The sequence below is a fragment of the Cavia porcellus genome, unplaced genomic scaffold, assembly GCF_034190915.1.
Source record: "Cavia porcellus strain 051 isolate PalLab524CR breed Dunkin Hartley unplaced genomic scaffold, mCavPor4.1 scaffold_2, whole genome shotgun sequence".
NCBI classification, from domain to species: Eukaryota; Metazoa; Chordata; class Mammalia; order Rodentia; family Caviidae; genus Cavia; species Cavia porcellus.
In genome coordinates, this window is record NW_026947485.1 from 84,810,300 (window position 1) to 84,831,397 (window position 21,098).

The following is a 21,098-nucleotide window of genomic DNA, read 5'->3' on the forward strand; positions in this document are numbered from 1 at the left end:
TGAAGGAAAATTTTGCAGGGTACATAAATTGGAGTTTAAATTCATTGAGTTTTGGGGCTAGAAACACTTTATTCCAAACTCTTCTGTCCATTAAGATTTGTGTAGACAAGACTGCTATAATTCTAGTAAGGTTACTTTTATGTATGATTTGTTGCTTTTTTCTAACAAGTTAAGATTTTGCCCCTGTGATGGTACTTTGATTATATTATTTGATACTTTGATTATAATATGCTGTGGAGAGGTTCTCTTTTGATTATCTATATGCCTCACTTATCTATATGTTTACTTATTTACCTATATTTGGGGAGTTTTCTGACATTATTTCTGTGAAGTTTCTTTTTTGATACCAGGAATCGAACTCAGGGACTTGTGTTTGCCAGGCAGGCACAGTACTGCTGAGCTACATCTCAGCCCTGTGAACAGGTTTTTAATGTATTTGTGCTGTCTTCTGATTTTTTTGACTTTTTACAATTATGCTTAGTCTCTTTTGCATCATTGAACAGCTGCTGGATTCATTTTTCCCTTCTCTTATTGTTTTTAATGCGTCTTGATTAGTTGATGTTTGAAGGTATTATTGTCTTTAGTTCTGAAATTCTTCCCTCACACGGGTTACTTTTTCTGTCCATAGCTTCAAACTGAGTTTTAATTTACTGAATTTCTGATTGAAACCTTTCCACAGACTCTCATTCTTTGGTAAACTGGTCATTCATGTTTTGTATCATTTCATTTTATGTATGTAACTTTTTATTAGTGTCTTGAAAGCTAATGCGCCTTTTTGGTACTGCTTCTGTTATCTGTTCAGTGATGTATTCCAATCCTGCTGAATATCTCTTGGATGTTTTCTAACCTCCTCTGTTATCCTTTCATGTAACTCGGAGTGTGGCTTATGTTATTTTGCCCCCTGGGTCGGCTTCAAGAGAGTTAGAAGTTTTGAGAGGCGTTTTGCTGCTTGGTCTTCTCATGTTTGTGTTGCTGTGTTTGCTTTATGCTGAGGTTGTGGATGCTTACACTGTACAGACTTTGTTGCTCAAATGAGATCTCAGTTGCTCTCCAGTGATGTACTTTGGTTGTGGTGGACAATAACCCTTTGCTACAGAACCAAAATCTTTGTTTTATTTGGGAGGGGAACATGTATAATTAGCCCCAAAACCACGTTCTCTGGGGATACTCTCTAGTATTGTTAATGTCACAAAGGTAATCTGAGTGTTGGTTTATAGAGAAATAGTAATGACCTTGCAACCTGCAAAATAGCAACAGTAGTATCATTTAGGATAAATTAGATAGTAATGTACCATAAGAACCAATTACCACCTCTCATCTTACAACCCACAATTAAGGTGTTACGATAACTTAGATACTGATTTAGATAAATGTTACAATAACTTAGATGCTGACTTACAACTAATATGTGATAAATACAACAGCTATATGTCTTCCCATGGTAGAAAAGAGCTCAGCAATTTTTCTAATAAGTTTCTAACAAGCTCCTGTAATTTTACAGGAGTTAATGTCAAAAGGTTAACAAAGCTTTATGGTAATGCTATTAAAAATAAAGGGTTTTTAACAATGAATACACTCACATAACAATGCATACACTCACATGACAATAAAAGCATAGTAAACAAAATAAAAACGGAAAAATCAAAAACAATCTCTCTGTGATTTTGAATGAGTGGTTTCCTTCTAGGACTATGTCCAAGTGAAGACCTATTCCTGGCCACATTGGTAGTAGAGAAGGCAGTCAGACTCCAGATCCAGGCTGGGTTCAGGTACCAGCAGGTAATGGGGTTAGGGTAAGGTCTCCAGTTCCGCAGCTTCTCAATGCACAGCAATTCAGGCTGAGCCTGGCCTCTGGCCTTGGGGTCAGGGATGGGGCCCAGCCTGGCCATGGCTCTCTCCCATGGCTGTTTCTTACCCAGACACTGTGAGAATGTAACAGGGGACCCCAAAATTGAAGTTTTCCCAAGGCTCCTCTGAGTCGTGGGTTCAGACAATCAACCCCGCCCTGACCAGACACCTTCTCCAGGGTACATGGTGGTTCTTGCAGCTCACAGCACCTGCCTGCTTGCATTTCTCCCTGAAGCCCTCGGGAGTCCCTCACTTTCACTTTGAGTAGATCCGGTTCCTCATAAGCTGCAAACTCAGAGCTAGGGAGAAAGTACAGATGGTCTCTCCCCTTTTCCATGTTGTGTTTTGTCTCTTTGATATCTTTGTAAAGTTCGAATTTTTCACCTAATCCAATCCTTCCAGGTTCCTGGATCTACTTTGGTGGTTTTTTCCTTCATCAAGTTGTTACTTTCCAATGTCTCAATCTCAAATCTTGGAGAGGCTGACTTGTTCTTGTTTACCATTCTGTCATCTTCCCAGAAGTGTTGATTTATCTTTTCACATTTTTTTCTACTCCTGGGGACTGTGTGTTATGTCCCCAGTCTTTTTTGTATTTTTTGTCAGTCTCTTGCTAAGCTACTAACTCTTCCAGGCTGGGCTTGAATCTGTGACCCTTGTGTGTGACCAAATTCAGCTTCACTCTAATTTTTTGGGAGGCAGAGTCTTCCTATGCAGTTCAGACTGACTTTGAACCCACTATGGCTGGCCCAGGCTGGCCTCAAACTCACGGTGAACCTTCTGCCTCAGTTTCCCAAGTGTTGAGATTATAGGCAAGTGCCACCACGTCCAGGTTCAGCTTCACATTCTTAGTGACAGTTTTTGGGAAAAAAAGTTCTAACTTTTATTAAGTTCAATTCACCAGATTTTTCTTTTATTCATTGTACATTTCATGTCTAGAAATCCTTACCAAACTAAAAATGACTCATTTTCCTTTGTATGTTCTTTAGCATTGTTTTCCTTCTTTAGCTGTAGATTTAACTCAGAATCATTTTTGAGTCAGTTTTTGTATGTGTTGTGAAAATGGTTTGAGGCTGTCCTTTTTCATTTTTTCCTTATCTTCTTCCTCTCCTGCATTCCTCTGCTTTTTCCTCATCCTTTTGCATACAGAGATTCAATTTTTGCAGCACTATCTGTTGAAATAAAATCTTGTATTTTCTCTATTGCCTTATCCTGCCTGGCACCTTAGTTAAAAGCGAGTTGATGTTTATGTGTGCTTTCATCTGTGCGGTCATCAGTCTGTCCCATGAATCTATTGCCACCTTTTCCTGAGTCTCTCACTGCCATGATTATTGTTAGCTTCATTTTAAAGTCAGGTGGTACAGTTATTCCAACTTTTTTCTGAAAGTGCTTGAAAATGTTTCAAATCCCTGTGTACATTTTAGAACAAACCTATTGAGTTCTGTGGAAAATTTTGCTGCAATTTTGATAAAGTTGGATTCAATTTTTAGGGAGCCAATAACTTTATGGTAGGGAGTCTTTCAGTCTATGAATATTGTGATTCTCTCAATTTATTTGGCCTTTGATTTCTCTCACCAAGTTGTGTTTTCTTTTCAGCATTAAATATGTTAAATTTATTATTTAATATTGTTAAATTTATACATATTTTATGTTCTAAAAGATGAATATAAATAGTACTATTATTTCATGTTTTAATTATTCCTACTGAATAGAAATATGCAATTTGATTTAAAATGTGGTGTGTGTTTAAAAAAGTTAGAGTGAAAAACATATTGCCAATAATTCCCCTTTTTTTTACTTCCCCTTATTTTGAGCACATTTATTCCATCATTCTTGTTGCTTTCTGAAGCTGTTCTGAAAGTCCTTTTTTTATTTAAAGAGAAAAAACAAAACAAAACAAAGCAAAACAGTAGAAGGCTACAAGTAATACAGTATTTTAAGAGAAAAAATATACAGTAAGAATTCACTAGTTAATAGATTACATATCGTCATCTCAGAAACAGTTGTCCAGGTTATAAAATTAAAGCATACAAAGTGGACATTAATACAGTGAGATTGCAGACAGTTCTGTTCAATCATCCACCAAAAACTCAGTAATATGGTTTTCTATCCTACACACTTAAATACACTTGTAGTTATATCCCTTAGATCACTTTCTTTCCTCCCTTTTTTACGCTAACAATCACACATTCTGGGTTCCATTACTCCCACAGTTCTTATAACTTTTTCTTTGAAGAGGAAAAGAAAAAAAATATAAAATAAGAAACAAGACAAAGCAAAACAGAACAACAACAACAAAAAACCCCCAATGTGACAAAGCAAAACAGAGTCAGTTAGAACAGGAGAATGGACATAGTATATAATGCAAAAAGAGATTACCAGGTGATCAACAGTGGTTACCATTATGCCTCTTGTTATCCTAAAAAGAGTTGCCTATATCAGCTGGTGTAAAAGAATTGAACAAAACAGTACAGAGCAAGACCAATAAAACCCACACTGGAGACCTTACAGGACTTCCAAAGAAGATTATAGTCAAAGCACAATGGGTATCACAGAGTATCTGGTTGCCTTCAAAGTGGTTGCCTATACCTTCAAATTTGATACTATTAAACAAAACAGAATATAATAAAATCAGTCAGAACAAGATGTGGAGACCAATACAAGGGTTCAAATCAGGTTAACAGGAAAACAAAAAAGTTGCTATAATATATCCCGCTATTTTTAATTTAGTTTTCCCTTATTTAAAAGATGCTAAGAAATAAATTAATTTTTTTTGTCATTTTCCTTTTTATTGGTACCGGGGATCGAACTCATGACTACCTGCTTGCAAGACAGGTTCTTACCCCGGCCCCAATAAATTAATTTTTTAAGAAAAGAAAAAAAAAAGGGGGAAGATTGAGATTAAAAAAAAAGCATATCAATAGAACAGCACAGGTCAGAACTGAACAATTCAAGCATCATTGTGTTTCACCACCAGATAGCCTGACATTAATAGTAGTTACCATAGTGTCTCTTTCCTTGAAATATTTGAGTCTAACTTCGTATACTATAGCATCAAACTTATCAAGACAGTGTAAAACCATTCAAGAGAATGAAAGTATTGCAGGGTATTTAGAACCAGCTAACAGAAACCGAACATCGGTTTCTATATTATCTCTTTGCCTACACTAAATTTTGCTTATACTATTGCATATAAGATACAACATGTTAAAACTAATGGAAACAGATGAACAACAATTTTTTTTTTTTTTGACGAATAACAACTTGATGGGGCTTCAAAACAGGATGATATTAAATCAGCACTAGCTATTACACTGTCTTATTTTCTTAAAATAGCTATTCATAGTATCACAGACAATAATATAAAACAAACCAGATTAAAACCATTCCAATTAATGAGTGAAAACATTATACGGCTTCAAACCAGTGTGATTGGGAATCATGATTACCATGTATTTTTATGTATTCTTATCATTAGTTACACCAGAGAAACAATTTGGTATCTATACATGTGAGTTTGATTTATTTCACTTATGAGTGTGGTCTCAAGCTGCATCCATTTATTTATAAATGTCTCAATGTGATCATTCTTTATAGCTGAGTAGTACTCCATTGTATAAAAATACCACAACTTTCTTATCCATTCCTCAGTTAATGGACACTTAGGTTGTTTCCAAGATCTGGCTATTACAAATTGTGCTGCTATAAACATGGGTGCACATATATCACTGTAGTATGATGCTTTCAGCTCTTCTGGGAATATGCCCAGAAGTGGAATAGCTAGGTCAAAAGGGGCTTCCAGTCCCAGCTTTCTGAGAAATCTCCAGATGGACCTCCACAATGGTTGCACTAGTCTACACTCCCACCAACAGTGCAGGAGAGTTCGTTTTTCCCCACAGCCTCTCCAGCATTTGTTGTTGGTGGTTTTCTTGATCTTGGCCATTCTCTGAAAGTCCTTTTAAGTGAATAATTTTAGTTGTGCAGTGGCAATTGCCTCCACGTCCTCAACTGACTCAAAATGGTTCCCTTTGGGGTCAATTTGACTTGAGAAAGAGCCAGAGTGGCGTGGTGCTGAAGCCAGTGCCGGATCCCCTCACAGCAGAGGAGGATCTCTCGTCTTGCTTTCATGAGCCTACCTTTCCATGGGATAGCACGAGGCAGTAGCGTTTACTGTGTTTCAATCACACACCCAGGAAAGAGGGCTTCCAGAAGTGGTTCAGAAAGTGGCAAGGATGATTAAACAAATGTTTTAAAACTGATTTGGAAGTCTTTTTAAAGGAATTTATGGCAATGTGTCTTACAGTGCAACAAATTTTTAAATTTAAATATTTGTTATAGTTTTCCATCATCCATTGTGGAACTGATTTTAAATATGTAATACATGAAGTAGTGTGTATATATATATATATATATATGTCACAGAATGAACACATTTGTCACCATATATGCTGTACATTAGGCCCGCAGAACTTGTTCATCTTATAATTGAAAATTTGTACCTTTTGATCAATGTCTCCTTCATTTCCCTTTTGTCCAGCTTCAGGAGATTGCCCTTTAAACTTTGTTTCTAAGTTTTACTATTTTAGATTTCACAGACGAGTATACTCTCACACTATTTTTGTTTCTGTGTCTGATTTAATTTAGTGTAATATCCTGTAGGATCATTGCAGACCATGGGATTTTCTTCTTTTGTGTAGCTCAGTAAGATTGTTCCTATGTGCGTACAAGTGTGTTGTATGTATCCCATTTTGATTTTCCACTCCTCCATTAATAAACACCAAGATTGCCATCACATCCGGCTATAGTGAATCAGACTTCAGGTAGCATGGAGTGTACCGTATCTTCAAGATACAGATACTGGTTTCCTTTGGATATATACCTACTAGATGGGTTACTGGACCATAGAAGATTCTTTGTACCTTTTCTTTCAAACTTGTAATTTTAATCTTTTTTGGCCTGGACAAACAGTTAAACCGGCTACCATTCCATGCTACAGAAGTCAAAAAGCCTGGACAGGGAATTAGATTTTTGAGATCGAATGTTCTCTGTGTTCTAGCTTTTCAAATTTAATGTGCACGGAATCACTAGGTCTTGGAAAATGTGTTTGCTGACTTAGTTGGCCTCAGGATAGCACTTACAATTCTACATTTCTGTGAAGTACTCAGTGATACTTAATGCTGTTGATTCATGTAGTAAGTGCCCTTTACGTACAAGTTAGACTGTTGAGAATTATCACAAATTTGGCCATTAGTTTTAGAAGACATTAATGTCACTTTTAAAAAATGGTACTATGCCTGGTACTCTGCAAAAAGTCTTGATTTCCAGACAATAGAAGGAAATGAGTAGAAGGATCTAAGAAGATATTGATCCATTTGTCATTTAAAAACAAAAGCTTTGTGAGCGAAACAAATACATATAAGGCAAAAATATGAAGATGAAGGAGAATTCTTTGAATATGGAAAAGGGACCCCAGGTGAGTCACACATACACACACAGTTTGATGATTCTCTCTGGTTTCTCCATAAAGCTTCAAGTACTTTAGGATGTACGCGTGGTGCTATTTTTTTTAATAGAAAAAGTTGGGTGCGAAACCCTGTGTCTGTTTCTTTGGACTTGCCTGCAAATTATTGAAGTTACCAATTTGTAACTATTGCCCAGTATACAGCAGGACAGCTTTTCCATCCATTTATGCTTTCTGTGGTTCTTCTATACCTAAGGTGATTCTTGGTTTCCTTTATCAAATATTTTTTCTAGGCATCAATATAGGTAAAAAGTAATACTCAGGTATTATTATTATTGTCAATTCAAACTGCTAATGGCTGAGGGCTTGCTATGCTGAGAATAATTTTGAATTTTGTTTGTGATTCATGAATTATGTCTGATAAGAGGTAGGCAAGGGAGCACATATAATAAGTGTTTCCCTTCTGTGTTTGGTTGGCACAAGATTCCTTGAAATGCTAGTGGGGCATAATTTATTAGTCCTAAGTCCTATACCTATTGCGATTTATCCCACATACTCTTTCCATCTTCCTCCTTTGTTTCAGTACCACTGAGCCTGCATTTGAGGTTAATATGCAAGATTCGGTCTTAGGAGTTCCAGCTCTAGGAGTTACCTCTAATTATCCAGTCAGACATGATTTCATTTGAAGTCTTCTTGTTATTATCTATCATATGCAGTGGGAAGTTCTAAAAAACTCAATAGTTTAGTCTGCATGCCTAGCTTCCCTTTGAAATAATCAAGTTGTCTGCCTTCTGAAGGGTATTGCTCCAGCTGGAAAGTCATCACTTGTTGCTCTGGAATAAATCACTAGCTAACACCTTGTCTTGCCCACGCTGTGAACTGTGATCCTAACTCCCCTGGTGTAGAGGCTCTGTTGACAGGTGAAGAAAGCTTACGAGGCTATTTCTAACCATGAAGTTAAGGTGTCTAATTACACTCTCCTTGGGCCATTTTTGTATGGTCACTTTTTTCTTCAGTCTTAAGGGAGTAACAAGGTACAAAAAGATGAGTTGAAACCTTAGCAAATTATACAGGTTAAATAAGAAATGAATTCTGGTTTTGCTGGCCTTCTGTGGTTTTGTTTAATGGGATTCATACTGGTTTATTTGGATAGTGATGTTTCTGAATTCTGCTTTGTCTCCACCTGGTGATCTCTTGAAAAAGTAATTAGCTTCTCTATCCTTCATTTATTTCCTCTGTAAATTGGAGATAATAACTACCTCTTTGGGAGTAGTATGACTATTTGGGGTGCTCAGGATCTACCATGATGTTCTTTATCCTTTTGTGTTTGATGGAAGTTTTACTTTGATTGTATTTTCTTTTGCTCTTAATAGTTATAGTATACCCAGGTATTGTAGTGTTACCATTGGATTTCTAGGTAGGAACCAAATGTAAGTAGAGCTAAAGAGAGAGTGAGGCCTTAATGATAGCAGGATTCAGAGACCTGGAAGTGGGTGAAGTTCAGAAGCCTTCAGAGTAAGTGGATCTTCATGGAATTGCTGGGGTATTAGCCTCATGATCCATTTATTCAACAGAAGATGAAATGTGATAAGGAAAAGACTATCTTAGAAATATGTCCTTCAAATAAGAGTTTACCCAAGCCAAATTAGGCTCTAAGTGACGGTGCATTAATTCATGAACTCATTAAGCCATTCAGTCATTCATGTCCCATTGACCTAGCGTATTTGTGTGCTAGGCACTGCATTAGCTCTCGCTTCAAAAAGCTCATGATAGAGTAGTAGGAGGCAATTACAGTACCATGTGGCAGGCATCTCTGCTTAACTAAAATGAGGACAAAGCTTCTTTCTTCACATAAATCTCTTCTAGCTCTAAAAGCAGCCCTGTTTTATTATTACCACTCCACTGCAATCGGTTGTTCTTTTCTCGTGGATAAAATAAAGTACGCTGAAAGATGTTGTACTCTAGTCTGATTCGCAGCTTAGGATTCCTGGGTTCCTCCTACTGGAATCTGAGCAATGATGAGTGTAACTTCTGTGTCACTTGCATAAGAGAGAATCCCTTGCTGTGTGTTTCCACTCTTTATTCTCCATTGGCTTGAGGAAACATGGGTTCAGTGTCATTTGACTGGTACAAACCTTTAAGATGATGTTGACCACATAAGATTCCTCAAGACGTAGGAGTCAGACAAATTTTGGGTCCAAACTCCGCTCTGGAATATTCCTAGAGCTAAGATTTTATGTACTCCAAAATTAAAAGTTCTCTAGTTTCCAAGGGAGAAACTGATAGAGAGCCAGTGTTTTCTGGGGTCTAATCTATGCTAATGTAAAATTTGCAATCTCAACGAAGAAGCAAAATATCCTTGTCTATATTTTACATATAGACATATAGGATACATTTCTCTTGGTAGTAGTAGAGGAAATGTTGCAGATCCAACTTAGGGTAACAATGACAGTGACAGGAGAGCTGGTGACTGATTGTTGAAAGTCGTCGTTGAGGAGATAGTACCCAAAAAGGATGAGGGAGACTCCTTTCAGAGGTCATTTTATTTATTCAGTCCAGGTAGTCCAGCAGCTACCACTCCTAGATGTGCAGTGTCATCCTGACCCACTTAGGCAAAAGTCTCCTTGTCTGTAGCTCATTTCAGAGTTAGAATTTCTGTGGCTCTCAAAAGACTGATGAGCATATTATCTACACAAATAGGAAAGGATTCCATTCCTGCACCATTTATTTTATCATTTAAAAATAGTTTCTGAGTAGGTATTTTATGGTAGGGAGATTATAGGTGTGCATTCTAGTGGGGACGTTGCTCACAATCCCTACTCCAGAGAAATAGGACCGAGTATATGCACAAGGCACAAAGCATGGGTGTAAGGAAAGTAAGAAATGTAGTCCATTCTCCATACATCCCTGGGGTCAAGAATAACAATTTTTTAAATAACAATACAAATATACACTTAAAAACAAAGCAGTGCAAGCATTTATATAGCATGTCTACGGTGATCCATATTACAAGTGATCTAGAGACGATTTAATGTGCACAGGAAGTATGTGTAGGTTATAAATGCTATGTTACTTTTTATGAGCACTGAAGGTTTTGGTGTTCATGGGGTCCTGGGATACATGCCTCATGAGTCTGACTGCATAGCACAAACCAGCGGGCACTGCCATGCAGGGGCACTGAGGAAGCCAATGTCTGCTGTCACTCAGCAGCCTGTGTCTACTGTGATAAAGACATGTGATTAATTATACACCGAGACCATATGTGTATTCCCTTGCTTGCTAATTGCAATTAGTTGCAGGAGCAATGAACATAATACTCTGGGTGAATGTCAGGGTATTTCACTGGATTCCCCTTGGTTCTCTGTGAAGCCACAATTAACTTGACTAATTATTCCCTTCACCATGTGTGCTTCACTTAATGAAGAACCAAACTAAAGAATATAGATCTTTTAAAAAAATTTTTTTTTCTAAAAGCCATCTTGGCTTCTATCCAGTTAACACCAGCGATGGCTCTGTAGACAAAATCATGGGTAGCAGATCTGCCTTAAGCTGATTTGCAGAGAGAAAGGAAGCTTCAGTCCAAGAGTATCTTCATTCTTCTTCTAGGGAGGGGAAGTCTACCTGGACGGGCAATAAACCACAGGGCACTTTTAGCTGGATGAACTTTGGAAGTTTCTGTAACTGGTCTTAGCAGCTACTAATAGTGGAGCTGACACACTAGATAGGTGTGCTGGGGACAGGGCTAGGAGGCAGCCACTGCAGGGGAAGAAACCCCTTGCATGGAGGGTTGCAATAGTGTTCTGAGCCAGGCAGGTGTGGCCATGGTTTATGGGCACATTTTATAGAGAAGGAAAATGAACTTTGAGATGATAAATACACAAATGGGCAAATCTGGTTCTTACAAGTCTTCCTTCTGCTTTGTGGAGGTGTGTGAAAGATCAGGACACAAGACCATCTCACTTGGCCTTCCTCTCCTTTGCTGTCTTCCCAGAGCCATCTTGCTTCAAAGCAATGCTCTGAGGCAGATGAAGCAATGCGAGAGAAGCTAATTTGTATTGGCTTGTTCGTGGTTTGTCTCCACATTATGGAAATTCTATGCCAGATATTTCTTTGTTGAGTTAAAACTTGAAGTGGCCTACATGTCCATCAACAGATGCATGGATAAAGAAACGGAGTACTACCCTGCCATAAAGAAAGATTAGCTTTAGTTGTTTGCAGGAAAATAAATGCATCTTGAAGCTACAATATTAAGTGAAATAAATCAGACACACAAGCTTAGATATCACATGGATCCTCTTTCATGAGAACCTCAAAGTATGAATAAAGAGCAAAATGAAGATAGAAAGTAGGGAGATAGAAGTTTCTCAGAGGGGAGAGGAATTATGAGATGACGCGAAGGGGAAGGAGAAGAGGGAGTGTAGAGAAAGGAAATTGAGATGTGTTATGCATGGGTAACACCACCACACAAAGAATATAAATATCAGGTAAAACACACATATAGTGATAAAAAGGAGGAGTCCCGTGCACTTCAGATGTTGTTAAGTGTTCGGCCACCTTGCTTGCCTCTGTGTACGAAATGCCCTTAGAACCCCTGCCCAATCCATAGTTGTGACAATCAAAAATGTCTTCAGACTTTGTCTAATGTTGCTCTGGTTACAAACCAGTGGATTACACACCCTTGTGACAATAGTTTCTTATCTTTATAACTTGGCCTGTGGACGGTGAATCATACCTGACATCTCAAAAGACATGTGCCAGTCATGTATGGCCTGTGGTAAAAAAAAAAAAAAAAAAAGCTTTGAGCGTGTATTCCCTTTTCTCTGCGAAGAGATAATGTGCCTTCATGATAGCAGGACAGGAAAAGAGATCTGTTACATGCTCACCCTCTCACAGCATGACTTCCTCTAATGGGGATTTGCTACTGATAGCTTTGGAGTTTTTTAAACAATGGCCTAAGCTGTGCCAAGAGCTCTGAGTCAGTCCAGCTGGGGAAAAGACGTAGCATTTGAACAGCTTGACACTGTGAAGGCATAAATTGTTGGAAGAGACAAATGTGAGCTGGAGAGATTTGTAAATGCGGCAGACGGTAATCCTGGTATTTTGTGTTAATTGTTTTTCTCAGGCAGGAGACCTCCTGCGATTTATATTCTGGAGTGGGAGGATGGCTGAGCCAGACAGCTCGTCACCTCCAGAGAAGATGAGTGGGGACATGACAGCTGCCTGGGAAACAGGAGGGGAGGCGGGTGCTGTGTGCCTCAGAAGTTCTCATGTCCTCCAGAGCATCATGGTCCTGTCACTTGTCCTAGGGGAAGCCAAGTGGGGTGAGCAGACACCTGGATGTAGCAGCAAAATTGTAGACAACCAAATCCTTTCCCATTCATGGGATAAAAGGTGCTGTGCAGACAAGGGACAGGAGCAGCAGATGCCTGAGGTTTGGTCCATCCTGCCCATCCATTTGGTCCATCCATTCTGCTTGAGACCTGCCAGACTTTGTGAAGAGAGGTCCTGCAGGGGGAGATAGAGACTTTAGAAGGAGCAGGGTTTTTTCTGCAACACAGGAAAGCCTTTGATCAAAGCAATGTAATTTTAATTTTTGCTCACCTGAAAAAACTCAGGGGCAGGTGTGAAAGGGAAACAGGGTAAGACCAGGTCTCCCCTGAGCCAGTCTGATGCTTTGCTTCAAAAGCTCTGGGAGCACTTTGCTTAGAGGCTGGTCTTAATTTCCAAACCACAGAGATGATGTAAGTCTTAGATAACCGCCTTGGCATCATAGACAGAGTTCAGCAGAACCCAGATCCCAGTATGTATATATGCATTATGTATGTATTCATCCTCTCCTCTCCTCTGCTCCTCCCCTTTCTTCTTTTCTCTATTCTTCTCTCACAAATAGAAACAGGGGGACTGTATCACAAGTAACTGGTGAATAAACATAATTACTATCCTCAGTTAAGAGCTTAAGGCAGACGAAAGAAAATTCATAAGTAATAGACATGATTATAAATTATTTTCATTTATTATGCAGTATTTACCACAGCCGATGGATTACAGAGAATTGTGTGATGAGGGCAAGACCCATTTAAATGGGGGTCCCTTGTAAGGCCCCTCAGGAATTTCTGTTCAAGTGAATATTTGAAAGGTGATATGGATCCAGCTCTTGGAAGCATTTATCCTAGGCCTAGGGAAATGTGTTTGTGAAGGTCCTGAGGTAGGAGGGAGGTGGGATAGCAGCAGGGAATTCTCTTTTTTTTGTGTCAGTGATTACATTTTTAATTGAAAAAATTGGCTTGGAGCCAAAATATTGAGGCACCCTGAAGCACATAAGGGTCCAACAGAAGGGACAGTCCTTCTGCAGGAGGGTGAGGATTGTGCTAAGTACAAAGGCTGCCACTGATCCATTTGATGCATCCGTGCAGACAAAACCTGGATTGGGGGCTCGTGGTTTAGTGCACGCAGCTTGAGCTGGGTCACAGATACCACATAGCAGGGCTCGGGCTGCTTTACCACATGCATTGCCTGCATTAAGCATGAAGCTGTCTGAGATCAGCAGTTTCTGAATCTCTCGCTAAAGAGGGATTGGGTGAGTAAATACATTAAATCTGGTTATGTGGAGAATAACGAGCTGTTGGTGCACCTAAGCTGACTGTTAGGCCAGCTGGCATGTCAGATGCTGTTACTGCTCATCTCAGTTTCTGCTGCTGTTTCCAAGTCTGTGTGAGGGCACTTTTAACTGGATGCACAAGAAACAAGATAACCCACTGGCCACCTCCTCAGGATCTAGGTGTGAGGCCTTAAGGGGCACATGGACAGGTTACACATCCAAGGCCATCTCAGACTTGGATGACCTGTCAATGTTCTATAGTGGGGCAGAGCGGAAGAGGGGAAGTACCAATACTTACTGGACCCTTACTACCTGCTGGATTCTGTTATATGTGTTTCCAGCATGTGTCACATCTTTCTTGCTGTCTGTGGACCACAGGTCTTGTATTCCTGTGGGAAATGGGGACACATGGGTGGTGTTACTCCATCAGCTGATACTAATGTTTCAAAACCTTTCAGATCTTCAGATTCAATAAGCTATGACAGTGAGACTCTGACTTAGAAACATTTGAGTGGACCTCAGACTGCGAACTTCTGCAAAGATGAGCAAATGGTGGAAGTAGCCCACGTGTCTTCCAGACATTGTCACTGTTGTACCGCTGTGTGCTTACTGCAGCATGCAATAGTGTACAGGGGCACAATGCTCAGTCACAGCCCAGGGTATCCCGAAGTGTGTCAAAGATATACGAATGCAATTTAGAATGTTCTCTCAGAACAGAACTCATTCATAAGGCAGGGACTTTCTCTACATAAGAGAACTATAGTTTTTAGTAGAATGGTAAGGGGAAATCTTATAAGCAAATTGCACTTGCACCAAGATTTGAATACAGTATCTTAGGAAGGGTTCACAGGCTAGCTCAAAGGAGTGTCTGGAGAAAGTTTAAAAAGTCATTTGAAAAAGTCAGGGTACAATTAAAGGCACCTATGAAGAACAGTAAAGCCCTCAAAGATGATAGTCAGTGGAAATGAACGTACCGAGTGACAGTTGTAGCCATGGAAGAGAGTTTTCTTGGTATGAACTATGTCCTTTGAGGGAAATCACTGCCACTGCAAAATTGTAGCTGGGAGGATGGAATCTAGGGGAAGAAATGTCCTAAGCTTTTTTATCCCCAAGCTTTATTTCCTGCCAACTCTTCCTATAGGTAGAGCCCAACCAGAAGGCAAAGGAGACTGTTTTCCCTTAGAGGTCCCCAAGAGACTCCATGGTAGAGAGTTGATCTTGATGGACAAAGAACAGAGGAAATTCAGCTGATTCTTGAGTGAGCTGGCTCCATTTAAGCAGAGAAGTTAACCCATTCAATTGTTCAGAGACCTGTGTGAGCCTGGAGGATCTGAGCAACTGTAAGGAGGGTCATGCAGCTGGAACAGAGAATGGACAAGGAATTATTTTGGAAGATTCAAAAGATACTGGGTGTGATGACACATGTTTGTAATCCCAGTGGCTGAAGCAGGCAGATAGTAATTTAGGGCCCAGCCTGGGCAACTTGGAAATTTAGGGAATCCTGCCTCAAAAAGTACAGGAATTGGCTGAGGCTGTAACTCAGAGTTCAACACCCAATACCATAAAACAAAACCAAAAAAGATCGCCAGAAGACCCAAATGGTGTTAGTAAATAAAAACTGTTGTGCAGCACAATGAATTCAATCATAACCACTGGGAATGGTACCATTTAATAGATATTTTGACTTATTGCTGCGTTATTTTACTCTATGGTCCTCCATTTTAAATTTTTTTTCCTATAGTAGGGATGGAAACTAGGCCTTGTGCCACTAAGCTGTCTGTCCCCAAGCTGTATCAATCTCTTTTTAAATTTTGAGATAGGGTCATACTAACTTGCCCAGACTGATCTTGGATTATGATGCTTTTGCCTTAGCTTCCTGAGTAGGTAGCTACGCTTACAAGTAAGTATGTGCTAGGTTTTAAAATTCCTGAGTGTGAATATGACCAAGGGAGGGTAAGACTCAGGAATCTGTTTAGAATTACCTCTCTCTGTTTATTTCCAGCTCACCAGGAAGACAGAGGATCAGAGAGTAACAAAAAGGACACACTAACTCACTAAGTAGCTGTTTCCAAGCAAGTGAAACAGAATGAGAAGAAAATGCTGTAGTAAGGTCGGATTTAGGAACTACAATTCATTATCCCCTGCACCCCAGCCTTGTCCCAAATAACTCTTGCCTGTTAGGCTCAGCCATGACCCTGACACTCTCCTTGACTCCTTCCTCTTAATCTGACCAGCTTTGTATCCTTCCTGGGAAACACAGAAGCCTGAGAAAGCTCTGTAGCAGTGGTTGTGTAAACCTTTGCTCCTTTCATGTACACCAGTGTCCCCTACATTGTATGTTTTCCACCTCCTGGTAAACAGTGAACTGCTTGAGAGACAGGTAATACTTGCTGCAGACTAGAATCAAACCTTGTTGTCAGTGCAACATTCAGAAGCCATTGGCTTCTTAATAGGAAGCGGCATGTTTTAGATGCATTTTCTGGGGCGTCAGTATCAGTAGGCTGAACTTGGAGCAATCGTGAAATGATTTGTGATGGAGGTCGGGATTAAGCTGCACTGTTGAGGACAAATAGGATTTTGATAGATGAAGGGGAGGCAGCGGGGTGTTTTTAGCTGGTGAGACAGAATAGAGTAAAGCCTTGGAGTTGGAAAAGGCTGTGATTTATTAGAAGAAAACCGTGTGGCTGAAACAGAGCCATGTAATAATGAGGGCTCCAAGGTTTGGTTGGAAGGGATTGTTGAGGGTTTTTCCCTCCCTTTCCTAGTATGCTGGAGGACTTGGGGTCAGGATTGGGGCTTGACTGGGACTAAGTTGAGGATATTCATGACAGCAGCATGTAGAAAGGAGCGACCCAAAATGTGACCTCAAGGAAAAGCAGAGTCTGAACCTGCAAGGATGCAACCAATGAAATCTCTAGTACAGGCTCCATCCCCAGAAATGATGCAGAGTCCTCTCATCTTCAGCAGAAAGAATAAGCTTGGTCCTGAAGCAAAAAAAGAGAAGGGAAAGGGGAAATAGCTAAGGTGGGGAAGTGGAGGATTAGATGAGGGAGTTCATTTAGATGCTAAGTGGGAGGCAGAGCCTGGGGAGGTGTCTGAGGCTGTGAGGTCAACCTGGAGCTTCCTTTCGTGAATGCCTAGGGTTCTGCTCAGAGATGTGAATTAGTTGCTGGTAAGAGCTCTTAGCGCTGCTCCCTGCTGTGAGACGTGGGCTCCATCTCAATGATAGATCCCTAGTGTATATGATTCAAGGTATCAGACCTCCCTCGATAGCTTTCTTCTCTTCTTATTCCTGTGTTGAAACGGATCTCTCTGGTGCCTCAGAGTGCTAATCTGACATGGAGTTTATTACCAAGAATTTTGGGGGGCCAAGTGTGGCAGAGGAATCATGTTGTCTATAACATAATAAACTCTGACTTCATTCCCTTTAGATTTTCTCATTAGTTCTTTCTCCTCTATAATTCCTATGTGTAGCAACCATTTTATTTTCTTTATTTCTTTTCTCATACTAGTTTTATAAATCCTAGATACAGCCCCAAACAATCAGATTTTGCTACTTGTGATCATGACCTATCTAACAAATCCAAAATGAAAAAAAGATTGCTCATTTTTGTCTCAAGTATGATCTTTAGAGGACTCCATGGTCCAAGTCTAATCACCTTGTAAGAGTCTCATCCCTTAAATAAGGCTGTTTGTAGAGGGGAGTTCTTTCCTTCCCATGTTATTCCATTGGTTTTCCCAAATGAGACCCAGAAATTTTGGAGTAGAAAATGGAGAGTGGGAGGATGAGTCTAGCCGTGCTTGTCAGGCTGGAGGGTAAAGGGACCTCAGAAAGGGCTATCAGGGAAGCAAAAAGAAGATGCTGCCAGGTCCAAGCAGGAAGAGGGCAGTTCCTGGACATGTAAGAACAGAAAGAGCCTAATAACTGTCACTGGGTGCCTGATATGGGGCAAAGCCTAGAAGATGTAGCAGTGACCAGAAGGGGCCCTGGTCAGTGCTGTCTCACCTGTGTTTGTGGTAGGATACACTGTGTGCTTGTAGGAAATTTAGACATTTGAAAGTGACAAAATGATTGAGCAGACGGCCCCTGAGTTTGGCAAAACCAGTGCCACAGAAATGGTGGCAGAAGGGAGAAAAATGATAGGATAAAAATTATCTTCTGAATGAGAGATAAAAGCAAACATCTAATGGACATTCCAGAAAGCAAAACCAAATAGGACTTAAGGCTTTAAGGAATATGTAACTTTTACCAAGCAATTCCTCTTTAAAAAACCCCCTAAAAACCTTTAAAGGGCATTTTGTCATTCCAGGTTTCCAAATTGGCAATGGGGATGATTAAGATAATGTATTTTGATCAGATGCAATTTGCAAAGGGCTTTAAAAATACTCATTACCTCTCAATCGTGCCTGCTTCTTGGCATGTACCAGTGTCAACCGTGAGAACCCAGCAAACCTTTAAATCCTGACAGCTTTAACGGTTGTTTGTTTTATTGCTTTTTAATGAACTTGTTCTTACAGTTAACACTGGAGAGTGGGGCTGGGCATATCATTTCAGCCCTTGAGGACAGAAAGCAGCCAGCTCTGAGACTGGGCCTGATGTAGCTCCACTTGAAGAACTTTGGCATATCTCTACAACTTTGGCATCATCTCTACATCATTGTGCCCTTACGTTTTGGGTCAGGTGCACATCTTTGGTGACACTGATTAGGTGTTTGCTATTCCTGACCCTCCCACCATGTCTGTGGTGAGCAGAACTGTGTCACTCTGCAGTGGAAGACACTTGTAGATGCTGTTTCTGATGCTGTGGACATCTTCCCATTACAACCCCTGACCTTTTCTGAGGTTTCAGATACAAGCAAGAATGCTACAGAATTAAAGTCCTGCTCCTGTATTTTTGTTTTTTTCCATGCTTCAGAGTTTAGAACCTCTGTAACTCAGATTTCAGATGATACCTTTTTCCCTCTCTTAGAGCTGGTGAAAGTTCACATCTTCAGGGGGATCTAACACCTTCCTGCTTCCTCATACTCCTCTCTGTCTCCAGTTTTGGGATGTTCCTATTTCAACTTCTACCACCAGAAAATGAAACTCAATCCCTTCTTCACAGAACCTGCTGTGATGTCAGGATATATTCTAGACTTTCCTAATGGGTCCTAGGAAAGAGTCTCATTAAGGTGAACGTGGCCACCTGTATTGGCGCCCTCCAACCCCACTGTTCCTTGTTTGATGCAAAGCTTCTATGTTCTTCTGAACCAAACATTCTCTTTTGACCTGATTTGGGCAGGGAAGATCTCTATTGCAACTAAAAGCTATTTATCATGGAATTTCTGAATGAATATATTACTATTCCTAAAAGAAATTCTACTGAATTTTGTTTTCTCATCTTTTAAATAGCTATTGAGGGCAAAAGGATTGATTAGGCAGTGCAGGATTCATCAGAATGCTGATGGAATGTGGTCTGTGCTCACCTATTGCTTAAGTACCTACCCCTTAAAGCTAGAATTTGATCCCCTTCTACATCCGTTCCTATGGTATCAATCCAAAGCCAAATGTTTTCTTTACTGAGCCTCTTTTTCCCTTCATTCTTCTGCACATCTTGGTTCTTTCTCTTGCAATGTTCATCTGGAAAATTCCTATAATCTTTTAAGTCCTGCTTCCATGGATCTTATGATGTCTCCATCTCTGCAAACTTCCCTAGCCCCATTCCTCAGAGTAGGACACAATCTTTCCATTGTTCTCTTTACTGTGCTAGACAGGACCTTACTGAATCTGTTTTCGCTGTTTGCTCTCTGTGTTTTCAAGACATGAGCTCCTCATGAAAAGGGCCAGCCAATAGGCATCTTTGCATCCTTAGTTGCTAGATCAATATTGGGCAAACACAGAGGCTCCTGGAGAGCTGTCCAATGAATTAATGAATATCTCCAGCTTGGCGACAGTGTGACAAGTGATGCAATCCATTTTGTTTGGTGTGAGGGACGAAATCTCTCTGAGTCCTAGAATCCAAATCTATTTTAGCAGTGGACTATAAAAGTTATGTCATATTTCTATGTATCTCTCTTCTCCCCCAGGTTGTTCTCCATTTTGAAAGTCATTTGCTAAAAGCTCAGCTTAAAGAAAGGATGACTGCATATGAAATTCTGAAGAATTTGCCAGAAAAGCCAGAAAGACAGAGACTGACTGGAGGGTTAAGCCAATGAACAATGTGCTAAGAAGTGTGTGGGGATTTGGCTGCCTCTGTGAGCAGAGATAGGAGAGAATCAAATTTTTTCAGCACCTCTGGGGGCGTCACCCAAGAGCTCCAGAGACCTTGTTAGGCCAAGGTTCAGGCAGCTATGGTCCGGCAGCGAGATCTGACGCACTAGCCGTCCTGTGCCTACACTCTGTGCAGGCCATGATGAAGGATTCAAAAACAGATGTCTTGCCTCCTGTAAACATCTAGAACATAATTCTCATCTCACATCTAGTCTCTGCTCCAGGGCCTTGCTACTCTTCCTGCTTAACCACATTCAGCTACACAAGACCTGTGACCTATGCATGGAGCTTGGCAAGATGCGACTCTACATCTTTTCCTGTTCTTCTGTAAGCATCTGCCTTTTGGCAGTTCAGCGAACAAAGGATATTAATCCTGAGTCTGTGCCTGCTGTTTCTGATCCTTTGGTGAGTTAATCTAACCTCATCCCAGCCAAATGTGGTAGGTATTGTGATTAAATTGAGCACAAGCAAGAAAGAAGTTGTTGAGGGCTAATGTGAGCGAATAGGATCCTGACATAGGGCCCAAATGTTGGAGTCCAGTCTGTGATTGGAGGAAGGAAGACAGGAAGGAGTCAAATTGAAGTAGACACTGTACTTACATGTGGGCAAAAATAAAACGTCAACCTAAACTCTATCAATTTGCGTTAAAACAAATCCAAACAAGCAATGACAAACCCCTGTACAGTACTTCTTGAATCCTTAAAGATGCTCTATGAAGGAGGTATAATTTTTATCCATTTTTTGCAGATATTTGAAACATGAAAAGCCTGAACTGAGGCTTAGGTAAGATGATAACTTGCTCAGGGCCTTTAGCTGGGAAGGTATGAAGAAAGGATTCACACCTAGTCCACTGGATGCTAGTCCTGACTCTTAATTGCCAGATCACATGTTTTTTCCTTTAGACAAGAAAAAATAATGCATTCATATAAAGTCACAGGGAGCAGG